This window comes from Scyliorhinus torazame, chromosome 10, assembly GCF_047496885.1.
Source record: "Scyliorhinus torazame isolate Kashiwa2021f chromosome 10, sScyTor2.1, whole genome shotgun sequence".
In the NCBI taxonomy this organism is placed as follows: Eukaryota; Metazoa; Chordata; class Chondrichthyes; order Carcharhiniformes; family Scyliorhinidae; genus Scyliorhinus; species Scyliorhinus torazame.
The window spans coordinates 165,837,029-165,849,766 of record NC_092716.1 but is presented as its reverse complement, the minus strand read 5'-3'; the positions used below and the strand labels follow the sequence as shown (position 1 = coordinate 165,849,766).

General features: G+C 47.3%; 1 protein-coding gene across 7 annotated transcripts in view; it reads right to left on the bottom strand.

The window, feature by feature from the left end:
- The window catches only part of pidd1 (p53-induced death domain protein 1), a 173,229-nt gene that overhangs the window by 146,313 nt on the left and 14,178 nt on the right, over positions 1 to 12,738 (bottom strand). The window lies entirely within an intron of this gene.

The window sequence follows — 12,738 nt, the reverse complement described above, 5'->3', positions numbered from 1 at the left end:
CTGGCTTATCGACCACAGTAGGCATCACTCCCACCTGCGATCCAACCATATCATTACCCAAGGTAAACTGTATTCCTGGACAAGATAGTTTCTCTATTACTCCTACTACCACTTCACCACTCTTAACTGGACTTTCCAACCATACCTTATATAATGGAACACTACTCCTCTCACCCTGAATTCCACATATTACCACCTTTTCTGACAATATTCTTCACCAACTACATAACTCCTCATCTCTTACCATTAAAGATTAACTAGCTCCCATATCTCTTAAAATTGTGACTTCTTTACCTGCTCATCCTGATACACATGAGTAAACTTTACCCACACAAGTAAATTCTTTAAAGAGATCTGGCACCTTCTTATCACTCACCTCTTGATCAGGTTGTACAATATTTTGCACCTCCTTCGCTTCACTTGGACTTTCCTTCACCATTTTAACAAACCCCACTGTCTTATCCTGTTTTACCACATCAGCCTTCCCAGTGCTTTTCTTCAACCACCAACACTGACTTTACATGGCCTAGTTTATTACAGTGAAATCATTTGAAATTTTTCATTTCTTTTCCACCCTCCTGGATTTCTTTTTTAATCTGGGGTACACTCTCCTGATTATCTCCCATCAGATCACCTTTGCCTTTACCACTTGAGTATTTCTCATGTACCCAGTTTCTATCCCTCACAGGCTGAAACTGATGTCGGAAACCAAACTTTGATTTATGAACTAATTCATAATCATCTGTCATTTCTGCTGCTAACCTCGCAGTTTTAACCCTCTGTTCTTCCACATGAGTTCTCACTACATCAGGAATTGAATTTTTAAACTCCGCCAAAAGCATAATTTCTCTGAGAGCTTCATACGTTTGGTCTATTTTCAAAGCCCTTATCTACCTATCAAAATTACTCTGTTTGATCCTTTCAAACCCCATGTATGTTTGACCAAATTCTTTCCTTAAATTTCTAAACCTTTGTCTGTAAGCTTCAGGCACTAGTTCATATGCACCCAAGATTGATTTTTTTCACCTCCTCATACGTCCCAGATACCTCCTCCAGTAGTGATGCAAACACTTCACTAGCCTTCTTACCAGCTTTGTTTGAATCAGTAATACCCACGTGTCCTGTGGCCATTTCATTTGTTTAGCTACCTTCTCAAATGAAATGAAAAAGGCGTCTACCTCCTTCTCGTCAAACCTTGGCAATGCTTGGACATATTTAAATAGATCCCCACCAAGCCTTCGACTATGACGCTCTTTCTCACTATCCTCATCACTATCATTCAACTGTATGTTTCCCTTTACGTCTGCCAATTTTAACTGATTGTCATGTTTCATGGCCATTTTCTGAAGTTCAAACTCTCTCTCTTTATCTTTTTCCATGGTCTGTATCTCCCTTTCTCTTTCTTTTTGTTCTGCTCTGGCAATTCTTTCTTTTCTCCTTTCTCCTCTTTCCTTTTCTTTGTCCTATCTCTTTCTCTCTCTCTTTCTTTTTCCTCTCTCTCTCTTTCTTTTTCCTCTCTCTTTTTCCTCTCTCCCTCTTTCTTTTTCCCCTCTCTCTCTTTTTTTTCCCTCTCTCTCTCTTTCGTATTCAAGCTGCTTTAATTCTTTCTCATGTTCACGTTGCATGATCTGTAACTGAATTTTTGCCATTTCCAATGAGTCAGACTGTATCTCAGGCAACTTTAAATGCTTAGCCACCGCCATAATTACCTCATCTTTTCGCATTTTGTCAGATAATGTTAACTGCAATGTTTTTGCCAAATCTAACAGTCTGCTTTTAGTCTCTGTCCGTAAAGTACTGCGTGTGACCGTCTCCACCCCAAAAAACTTCAGAGCCTCTGAAAGAGCCATTGTCCACAACACACTCCTCACTTAAACTGAAATACCACACCTGAAAAGCAACCACAATATGCTCACCCCTCACTGTATTTAAGTTCACTTAGCCAATCCAATAGATACATTTTTATCCCGGACGAGCCCCCAATTTGTTATGGGCCAGGGTTTAGAGAACCCCAAAGTGTATCATGGAGTTCACCTGACCCACAACTTTTAATAGATTGTGGTATGGGGAGCACATGGCCCACTCTACAGGTGTGGTACAGCAGAAATCGCAAAGTATTTTTTAAAGCAAAACGATCTTTATTCTATAAACTCAAGTTAACCTTTTTTTAAAACATGAACATCTTAGCAACCATCAATTCAAGTACAACCCCCAAAGAATACAACACTAAGTAATCCTTAGTAAATTCCCAAAGAACATTCAGAAGACAAAAGACCCTTTTAACACAAAGATCAGGTTTAAATTCACTATTGAGAGCAGTTATCCCTTTGGAACCCCCAAATGAACATGCATAAGCTTGCAGAGATTCATACACATCCTGCTGTGATTTCAGCTTCTCCAAAACTAACATGAAACCAACCCCACCCTGCAGCGAAAAGCCTAAAGCGAAAGTAAAAAGCTGACAGATAGCCCAGCTCCACCCACTCTCTGACATCACTGCAGTAATAAACACATTCTTAAAGGTACCCTCACTACAGATATTTATACACACCCATTTATAAACACCCATTTCTGAAAGGTACTCTCACATGACAACAGGCTGGCCTCGTCATTTGTGTGGGTAGGGAAGGTCGCCAGTATAAGGAAGGCGGTGCTGCAAAAGGGGTGGCAGTCGGGGGGGGTTTGGCCCTTCCAAACATGTCACAGTATTACTGGGCGGTGAATGCGGCGAAGGTGCGGAGCTGGAGTAGGGAGACAGAGGCTTTGTGGGAGTGGATGGAGGCGTGTTCTTGTAAAGGGTCAAGGTTACTTCAAGTTGAGGGCAGGTTCAAGGGTGATGCCGATAAGAGGGAATGATGGGCTTGATCAAGGGAGGATGGATACGAGGTTCCAGGGATGGGAGGAGAGAGGGGTTAAAGAGATGAAAGATCTGTTTTTGGAGGGAGATTTGCAAGCTTGGGGGAGTTGGGGATGAAGTATGGGCTTCAGCATGAAGAGAGCTTCAGGTATATGCAGGTGCAGAATTTCACAAGGTCTTCCCGAACACTTCGGTGGCACCGTCCTCCTCGTTGTTGGAGGAACTGCTGTTGGCAGGGAGAGTGGGGTCATTTTGGCGATCTACGGTAGGATTATGGAGGAAGACAACGAGTCCATGGAAGGTATTACGGTCAAGTGGGAAGAGTTGGGGATGGTATTGGCGGAAGGATTATGGTGCAAAGTGCTGCGGAAGGTTAACGTTTCGACCTCGTACACGAGGCTAGGGTTAGTTCAATTAAAAGTGGTGTACAGGGCTCACTTAACGAAGGCAAGGATGAGCCGGATGTTTGAGGGGAGGGCGGAGATACCGGAGGGCGGTGTGGGAGAGGCCCAGCCAACCATGTCCATATGTTCTGGTCCAGCCGAAGTTGGAGAAATTTTGTGGGTTGTTTTTCAGCAGCATGTCTAAGGTTCTACACGTGGTCTTGGAGCCTGGACCCCTGGAGGCCATATTCGGGGTGTCAGGCCTGCCAGCGCTGCAGACGGGTGCGGGGATGGATATTTCAGCCTTCACCTCGTGGATTCCTCGCAGGCGGATTCTAATGGGGTGGAGGTCGGTTTCTCCCCTCTGTGCTTTGGCATGGCTGGGGGATCTAATGGAGTTCCTGTATTTAGATTTGGAGAAGGTGAACTTGGCTCGGAGAGGGGCAGATGAGGGATTCCACCAGAGATGGGGTTTGTTTCTCTTGAATTTGGGGGATCTGTTTGCCATCAAGGTGTAAGGGGGGGTTGTAGTTCGAGGTGGGGGGGGGGGGGGGGTTGGGGTTGGGTTTGTGTGGTGTAAAAATGTTGAAAATCTGAATTAAAATATTCTTTATAAATTCCTCTAGACTAGCAAACCGCCTCTCCAGGAACAGATAACGTATTCTCTCCAACCCCTTCCCCTCCCACCCCACTCATTTAGGGCGGCAGTGGCACAGTGGTTAGCACTGCTGCCTCTCAGCACCAGGGTCCTGGGTTTGATTCGGACCTTGGGTGACTCTGTGGAGTTTGCACATTCTCCTTGTGCCTGCGTGGGTTTCCTCCGGGTGCTCCGGTTTCCTCCCACAGTCCAAAGATGTGCAGGTTAGGTGGATAGGCCTTGCTCAATTGCCCCCTAGGGTTGGGTTACATGGTGGGGGGTTGGGCCTAGGTAGGGTGTTCTTATGAAGAATCGGTGCAAACTCAATGTGCTAAATGGCCTCTTTCTGCACTGATGGGATTCTATGAAAATGTTCATCTTAAATTGATTGGATCCTACCTGACAAGGATAGGGGAAGATTATCCCAGCTTTGCAGATTGACCCTATATACCAGGTTAGTATAATTGAGTTCACAGAGGCGGGCCCAATCCCAGGCCACTTGGTCCCCCAGATACCTAAAGCTGGAACTAGGGGAGTTTACCGAGGTGTTTAGCTTGTATCCTGAAGAAGAGCCAAAGCGCCTCAGCAGTTCCATTCTGTTACCCATGGTGGGGACTGGGTCCATCAAATAAAGTAAAAGATCGCCAGAGTGCAGGGACACTCTGCTGCACCCCACCCCTCACTATTCCTCTCCACTTACTTGAAATCCTCAAGGTGATGGCCAAAGGGTCTATCGCCAATGCAAACAGGAGGGGTCATATGGCACCCCTGCCTCATTCCCCTGTTTAATTGGAAGTACCCCAAGCTCAAGTTAGTGGTGTGGACATTAGCTGGGTGGCCTTGTACAACAGTCACACCCAGGACACAAACTTGGGCTCCAACCCAAACCTCTCCAAGACCGCAAAAAGAAACCCCATTCTACCCTATCGAATGCCTTTCGGCATCCAGTGCGACGACTACATTTGGACCGTGCTCCTCCAACAGGAAAAGCACCACATTTAACAATCGCTGCACATTAGATAACAATTGCCAGCCTTTATAAAAATCCGTCTGATCTTCCGGCTCCAACCTCAGTGCTGACACCTTGGCCAGTATCTTGCCATCTGCATTAAGTAGAAAAATAGGTCGGTATGACCCACATTCCATGAGTCTTTATCCTTTTTTAATATAAATGAATTTGATGCTTGCATCAGCATCTCAGGCAAGGAATCCCGCTTTACCGAGTCTTCGACCATCCCCACTCATAACAGCACGAGTTTTTTAAAAAATTACATTTTTCCAATAAGGGGCAATTTATCGTTGCCAATCCACTTACCCTGCACATGTTTTGTATTGTGAGAGTGAGACCCACCCAGACTCGGGGAGAACGTGCAAACTCCACATGGACAGTGACCCAGGGCCAGGATCAAACCCAGGTCCTCGGCGCCATGAGGCAGGAGTGCTAACCACTATGCCACAGTGCCGCCCATATCAGCACCAGTTGGCCAGCAAACTTTTGCAAAACTGCACCGGAAACCCATCTGGTCCCAGGGCTTTAGCTGACTGCATCCGCCCTACTGCTGCCAGGACCTCTCTGTGCCCAACAGCTCCTGCGACCCTGGAGGTTCTTCCTCCCCCACATTGGAAAACTCTACATCCTCCAGAAACTCCAACATAACTGACCTCCCACCCAGCGGCTCCGACTTATAAAGGTTCTTATAAAACATTTCAAACGCACCTTTAACTTTGCCAGAACGGGTGTTGTCGGTGATGGGGAGGTCATCTCAGCGATTTATAGGAGGATTCTGGAGGAGGATATGGTGTCATTGGAGGGAAGGAGGAGCTGAGGGTGGTGCTGGAGGAGGGATCAGGGTGTGAGGTGTTGCGGAGGGTGAATGTCTCAACTTCATGCGCCAGACCGGAGTTAATACAATTAAAGGTGGTGCACAGGACACACCTGACGAGGTCGAGGATGAGCCGGTTGTTTGAGGGGATGGAGGCCACTTGCGAGCGGTGTGGGAGAGACCCAGCCAACCATGTACATATTTTCTTGCCTGCCCGAAGTTGGGGAAATCTTGGGGTTCGTTCTTCAGCACCAGGGGGCCATGTTTGGGATGTCGGATCTGCTGGAGCTGCTGATGGGGGCGGGGCAGGTGTTTTAGCCTTCGCCTCACTTATTGCTTCCAGGCGGGTCCTGTTCGGTTGGAGGTCATCTTCCCCGCCCTGTGCCTCAGTGTGGCTGGGGGACCTGATGAAGTTTCTGCATCTTGAGAAGGTTAAGTTCACGTTGAGGGGTTCCATAAGAGATGGGGTCAGTTTATTCTTCACTTTAAAGAGTTGGTCACTGTCAGCTGCTATGGGGAAGGGAGTTTGGGAGGGGGTAGGGATGGGGGGTGGGGGGGTTTATTCTTTGAGTCATATGGGCGTTGGTTGGTAGAGTGAGGGGGGGGTCCTTCTGCTATTCTTTTTGTTTTGTTTTATGTGTAAAATTGTAATAACAGAACGCAAATATTTTTAAAAAACCTTTGTCTGGAGTGGACACCAGCCTGCCGCCCGAGTCTCTCTCTGGATAATCTCTCGGGAAGCTGCATGCTACCTCAGCTGGCAAGCCAAGAGATGACTGACCTTCTTCCCATACTCATATGTAACACTGCTTGAGCGCAACTGGTGGACTGCCTTATCCATAGATAACAGGTCAACCTGCATCTGCAGCTTCTCCCTGCTTGCCAGAATTTCTGGGTTGGGTCATCCGAGTGCCTACGGTCCACTTCCAAGATGTCATCTACCAACTTTTGGCATTCCTCCCCATCCTCCCTATTTATACACGCTTTGCACGATATGATCTCCCCTCTAATCGCTGCTTTCAGGGCCTCCCATAGAACCAAGGATGAGACGGGCCCATTCCCATTAAACCCCACGTACATGTCCATCACCCTCGATATCCATACACAGAACCCCAAATCCGCCAATAACCTCACATCCATCTTCCATGCTAGACGCTGAACTAAGCCTACTTCTACTACCAAATCTACTGGATGTGGAGCATGGTCTGAGATGACTGTTGCCGAGTACTCAGCTTTCTCCACCCCAGATAGAAGAGACCTCGAATATACTTTATGTACTGGGGAGAAAAAAAAGAACATTCCTTACCCCCCTTAAGCCGCCATGGATCTTCCCCCCTCCTCCATAAATGCCAGCAACACCTTTGCCATTTGGCGAAGGGGCCAACAACTTCAGCTTAGACCGATCCAGTTTCAGGTTCAGGTCTCCTTCCAGAATCCTTCCAGGTGCATGTCCACGTCTGGAATGTTACATTGTCCCAGTTTGGGGCACTCACATTCACTAGCACCACTGTCCAGCGTCCTAGTCACTATCACAACCTACCTCCCTGATCCGCCACAATCACTCCAGCAAGAAAACGGACCCTTTTGTTAATTAAGATTGCCACTGGGCCGCGCTATCAAAGCCTGAGAGAAACACCTGGCTCAGCCAGTCTTTTGCAACCTCGTCTGCCCCCTCACCCGCAGGTGGATCTCCTGCAGAAGCACCACATCGTCCCTTAAATTCTTCAAATGAGCAAAAACTCTCAATTGTTTCACCGGGACTCCCCAAACCTCTAACATTCCAAGTAACTCTTCTGATCGGGGGTCTCTCACATTCCAACCCCCACTCACTCTCAAGTCAACCATTTCCTCCACAAAGAATTATCCCCTCCTTCTTCTAAGTTCCTGGAACCAAGGCCCACCCGAGATGGCCACCAGCCCCACCTATAAAGGTGAGATAAAGAAAAACCTCCAGTCATCGTTAACAATCTCCTCTCCCCCACCCCCACCCCCCCCCCCCCCACTCTAGCTCAAAAACCTGCCAGCTCCCAACAAATAATGCTCCCTCCTTACCATCCTCCCCCAACCAAAAAACCCTCTAGACACATCGAAACCTATGCAAACAGGCCCAACGGGCCACAGCAGCCCCCCCCCCCCCACCTAACTGTTAGTGAGGTAACCCCCGTCAGGGCCCACACCAAAAGAACAAAGAAAAGACAGAAACTCTCCCGCCCTTCCCCACTGCAACAAAATATATGATCAAAACCAAAGCTGTTACAGTTCTCAAACTTCCACCTTGGGCCATATATTATCCACATTGCTGCCTTTATCATTAACTTCTTTGCCCCTCTCCCCATCACTCCTCCAACATGTACTCTCCAATACAGAACAATAAACTCCAGGCAACCAAATTTATATGCAAAATTTTAAAACATCCCCAAACAATCTCGATCCATCCATCCACATCAAAGTTCCATTCAAACTGTCTCAATTCAGTCCAATCCTTGTGTTTTGATGAAAGCCTCCGCCGTCTCAAAAAATGATCCCTTGAATTAGAGTGACTCTCTATCTCGCCAGGTACACACCAAAACGGACTCTGCTTTTATACAGCGCCGATTTCGCCCTATTACAGGCCGCACCTCTCTTTGCTAACTCTACCCCGACATCTTGATAAATTCAGATGCTGATTTCTTCCTGCCTCACATCCCAGTTTTATTTAGCCCATTTCAGGACCCGTGCCCTTGTCTGGTAACTGTGGAAACAAGCTATCACTGTCCATACCAGCTCATTTGCCCGTGGTATCAGCCACAGCGTCCGGTGGGCCCTATCCAACTCAGGAAGGGACATCTGTTCAACATCGCACCCCCCCCCCCCCCCACCCCCGCACCACCCCCCTCCCTCCAAACAACTTTGCAATCATCTGGGCAAAATACTTGATTGGCCTGGGGCCCTCCACCCCTTCTGGTACCCCCGACCCTCGGGTTCTGCTTCCTCGACCTGTTCTCCAGGTCCTCAACTTTCACCCTTGGGGCATTATTCCTCTCCACCACCACCAGCATCTTGGCTTCCAGTGAGGCTATTTGGTCGCTATGCCACGATAATGTCCCCTCAGCCTCCTTCAGTACCTCTCTATGCTCTCTCACCGCCTCTGAAGTCCTTCCCAATCTCTCTCTCTTGTCCAGCCCAACGCGTCCTCAACAGAATTTTTGAGGGTTTTCATCATCTCTCTTCCTTGCATTTATAATATAATAATCTTTGTTAGTGTCACATGTAGGCTTACATTAACACTGCAATGAAGTTATTGTGAAAAGCCCCTAGTAGCTACACTCCGGCGCCTGTTGGAGAATTCAGAATGTCCAATTCACCTAACAGCACATCTTTTGGGACTTGTGGGAAGAAACCGGAGCACCCGGAGGAAACCCACGCAGACACGGGGAGAACGTGCAGAATCTGCACAGACAGTGACCCAAGCTGGGAATTGAACCCGGGTCCCTGGCGCTGTGAAGCAACAGTGCTAACCACTCCGGCAGCGTGCCGCCCATACCAAAGTGCTTAACGATTTGTCTCTCGAACTAGAGTGCCATCACATCAGTCAGAGTTTCTACTGCGATTTTTTTCCTTCTTTTAAAAAAAAAATTTAGAGTACCCAATTCATTTTTTCCAATTAAGGAGCAATTTAGTGTGGCCAATCCACCCACCCTGCATATCTTTTGGGTTGTGGGGGCGATACCCACGCAAACACGGGGAGAATGTGCAAACTCCACAAGGACAGTGACCCAGAGCCAGGATCGAACCTTGGACCTCGGCGCCGTGAGGCGGCAATGCTAACCACTGCGCCACCGTGCTGCCCAGGGTTACTACTGTGATGAACGCGGTCCCACCCATCAAGGTCAGCTCCATCATCTTTCCTCTCACTGAGCTTCACACCAACTCTGCCTCTGACGAAGGACTACTACTCGTACCCTTCTTTCCAACATTTTTTTCACAGCTTTCGACATCTTTTCATCAAATACAATTAGGTTCACAGATTTGAGCCAGGGAGGTGGGATGGAAATTTCTGGAAATGGGAAGAGAAGGGGATTAGGATGCTAAAAGATTTGTTTCTTAGGGGTCGGTTTGCAGGATTGAAGGAGCTGGAAGCAAAGTATGGGCTGGAGCAGGGAGAAAAGTTTAGGTACAAGCAGGTGCGAGATTTTGCCAGAAAGGAGATACAGAGCTTCCCGGAGGAACCGGCCTCCACATTGCTGGAGGAGGTGCTGACGACAAGGGGACTGGAGAAGGGGGTAGTGTCGCCGGTGTACGGAGCTATTTTGGAAGAGGATAAGGCACCACTGGAAGGGATCAAAGCAAAGTGGGAGGAAGAGTTGGGAGAGGTCATAGAGGTCAGGGTCTGGTGTGAGGTGCTCCGGAGAGTAAATGCCTCCTCCTCGTGCGCGAGGTTGGGGCTGATACAGCTGAAGGTGGCATACAGAGCACACCTCACGAGGGCGAGGATGAACCGATTCTTTGAAGGAGTAGAAGATGTGTGTGAGCGTTGCGGGGGGCCCCCCGCTAATCACGTTCATATGTTTTGATCCTGTCCAAAGCTAGAGGCTTACTGGAAGGAGGATTTTAGGGTAATTTCCAAGGTGGTGCATGTGAAACTGGACCCGGGTCCCGGGATGGCCATATTCGGGATGTCTGACCAGCCAGGGTCGGAAACGGGTGCGGAGGCGGATATCGTAGCCTTCACCTCGTTGATCGCCCAAAGGCGGATCCTGTTGGGATGGAGAGCAGCCTCTCCACCCTGTGCCCTGGTGTGGCAGGGGAACCTGTTGGAACTCTTGAGAAGGTCAAGTTTGAACTGAATGGAAGGACGGAGGGGTTGTACAAGTCATGGGCATTATACATTGTGTACTTTCAAGAATTGGATAACAACGAACATTAGATGGGGTGGGTGGGGGGGGGGGGGGGGGGGGAGGGGGGCTGTGTGTATTAAGGGTGACTATGGGTAATTCCTGATTCCTCTTTGTCATTTGTTTCTGTAAACATGCGGGCTAATGTTTGGGGGTTGGTGGGAGGATGGGATCGTTGTTATTGTTATGGGGATTGACATATTTGTTGCTAATTAATGTTTATTGTTGATGGGTGTAAATCTGAGAGAAAATGTGAAAAAAAAGAATTAAAATATATATTTTTTAAAATACAATTAGGTGGGTGGGGTTTGTCATCCAATTTCCATGGGAACTTGGCTAAAAGGAATCAAAATCAAGGACTCTGGCAGGAGCTACCTTATGCGTGACCTTCTCCTATATGCTGCCACCGGAAGCCCCTGCTTTCTCCTCTTTCATCTCTGTATTTCCTCCATCCTTAAATCCTCTCCAAGCTCCTTTCCTAAATTCCAATTTTTTGTGTATTTGCCTTCATTTCTCCATCAGTGATGGCAGACCTTTCAGCCACTTCACACCCACTCTGTGAAACTTCACCTCTTCACCTACTGCGCTGAGGACTCGGGTTCGATCCCGGCCCCGGGTCATTGTCTGTGTGAAGTTTGCACATTCTCCCCGTGTCTGCATGGGTTTCACCTTAATTGGAAAAAAAATGATTGGGCACTCTAAATTTTTTTTTTAAAGTGTTAGTTTGGCTCAGTGGAAACATCATTATCTGAATCAAAGTTCAAGGGTTCAAGCCCGACAGTAGCACTGGAGCACATAATCTAGGTTGACAGTTCAGTACAATATTGAGGGGGTGCTGCAGAACTGGAATGCTAGCTTTTCAAGGGAATTGCAAAACCAAAGCCTCTGATTGCCTCTTCAAAAGTAACTTGTGTTTAAATTGTGCCTTTAATTTTTAATAAACTACCCCGGAGCACTTCCCCGGAATGTCATACAGCAAAATTTGAGGGTTTTCCAGAGCTTTTCCAGGATCTTGGCAGCTGAAAACACAGCCACCAGTAGTGGAATGATTGACATCATGGATGCTCAAGAGGCCAGTATTAGAGGTGTATATATTCTGGAAGGTTGTTGACTGGAAAATATTTCAGTGATAGGAAGGGACAAGACCATGAAGTATTTTGAAAACAAATACTGAATTTTAACAATGAGAGGTTACTTAACTGGGAGTCAACGTAGGTAATGTGTGAAGACCTAAAATTTGTTTGAATTCTTTCATGAGCATCGTAGAACTACCCAGCCCTAATTGCCTGAAGAGTCAACCACATTGCTACAGGCCTGGAGTCACATATCAGCCAAACCAAGCAAGGAGAGCATATCTCACATTTGTGAACCAGGTGGGATTTACTAGCTTTCATTCCAGATTTTTTTTTTTTTTTGAAATTTATTGAATTTAAATGCCATTGTTGTTGCTAACTTTAGCCTTAGTTTAATTGCTCTGTTCTATCACCTTTGCTCTTGAGTCGCCAGGTATCTTTCTGATACCGCCACGTGGTTCAAGTCCGAGTAATGATCAATAATCCAACACACCGCTTAGTAAGAGTTAAATCAACGCACATTTATTATATACAGTAATCAATACTTATGCATAAATTCTGCGTCTAATCTACTTTCTACAACTAACAGGCCAATACTTAACTTGGAAATGGCCCACCAGGTCAGGGAAACAAATGGCCTTTTGTTCGTATTCTGAGCCTGCGGGATTCGAAGCTGGTACAGATTGATAGCTAGGAGCGCCCATCTCGTAGCGAACATTGAAGTAAGACTTACAATTTGAGCGGCTGTTGAAGAGTGCAGAAGGCTAGCAGAAGGGTGCGGAAGGGTGGCAGAAGGGTCGATTTGAACTTGGACTCTATTCTTATAGTCCCCAGGGGCTTCCCGCCTTTCGGGGCAGACCCTGTACCTGGTTCCAAGTGATTGGACTTTGTCCCAATCACTTGGTTCGATATTCTCCAATGCTGGAGCGATTCCTTGATCGATGGGCGGTCTGGAGGTGGTCGTTCACCTCCCTTTGTGTAGGCTTCTGTTGGCACCGAAGAGTCTGGGTTGGCTTTGTGTGTCTAAATTGTTGCACATTGTTCCCGGGGATTGCTCATTAGTATTCAGATGGCTGGTGTTTTGTTGTGCT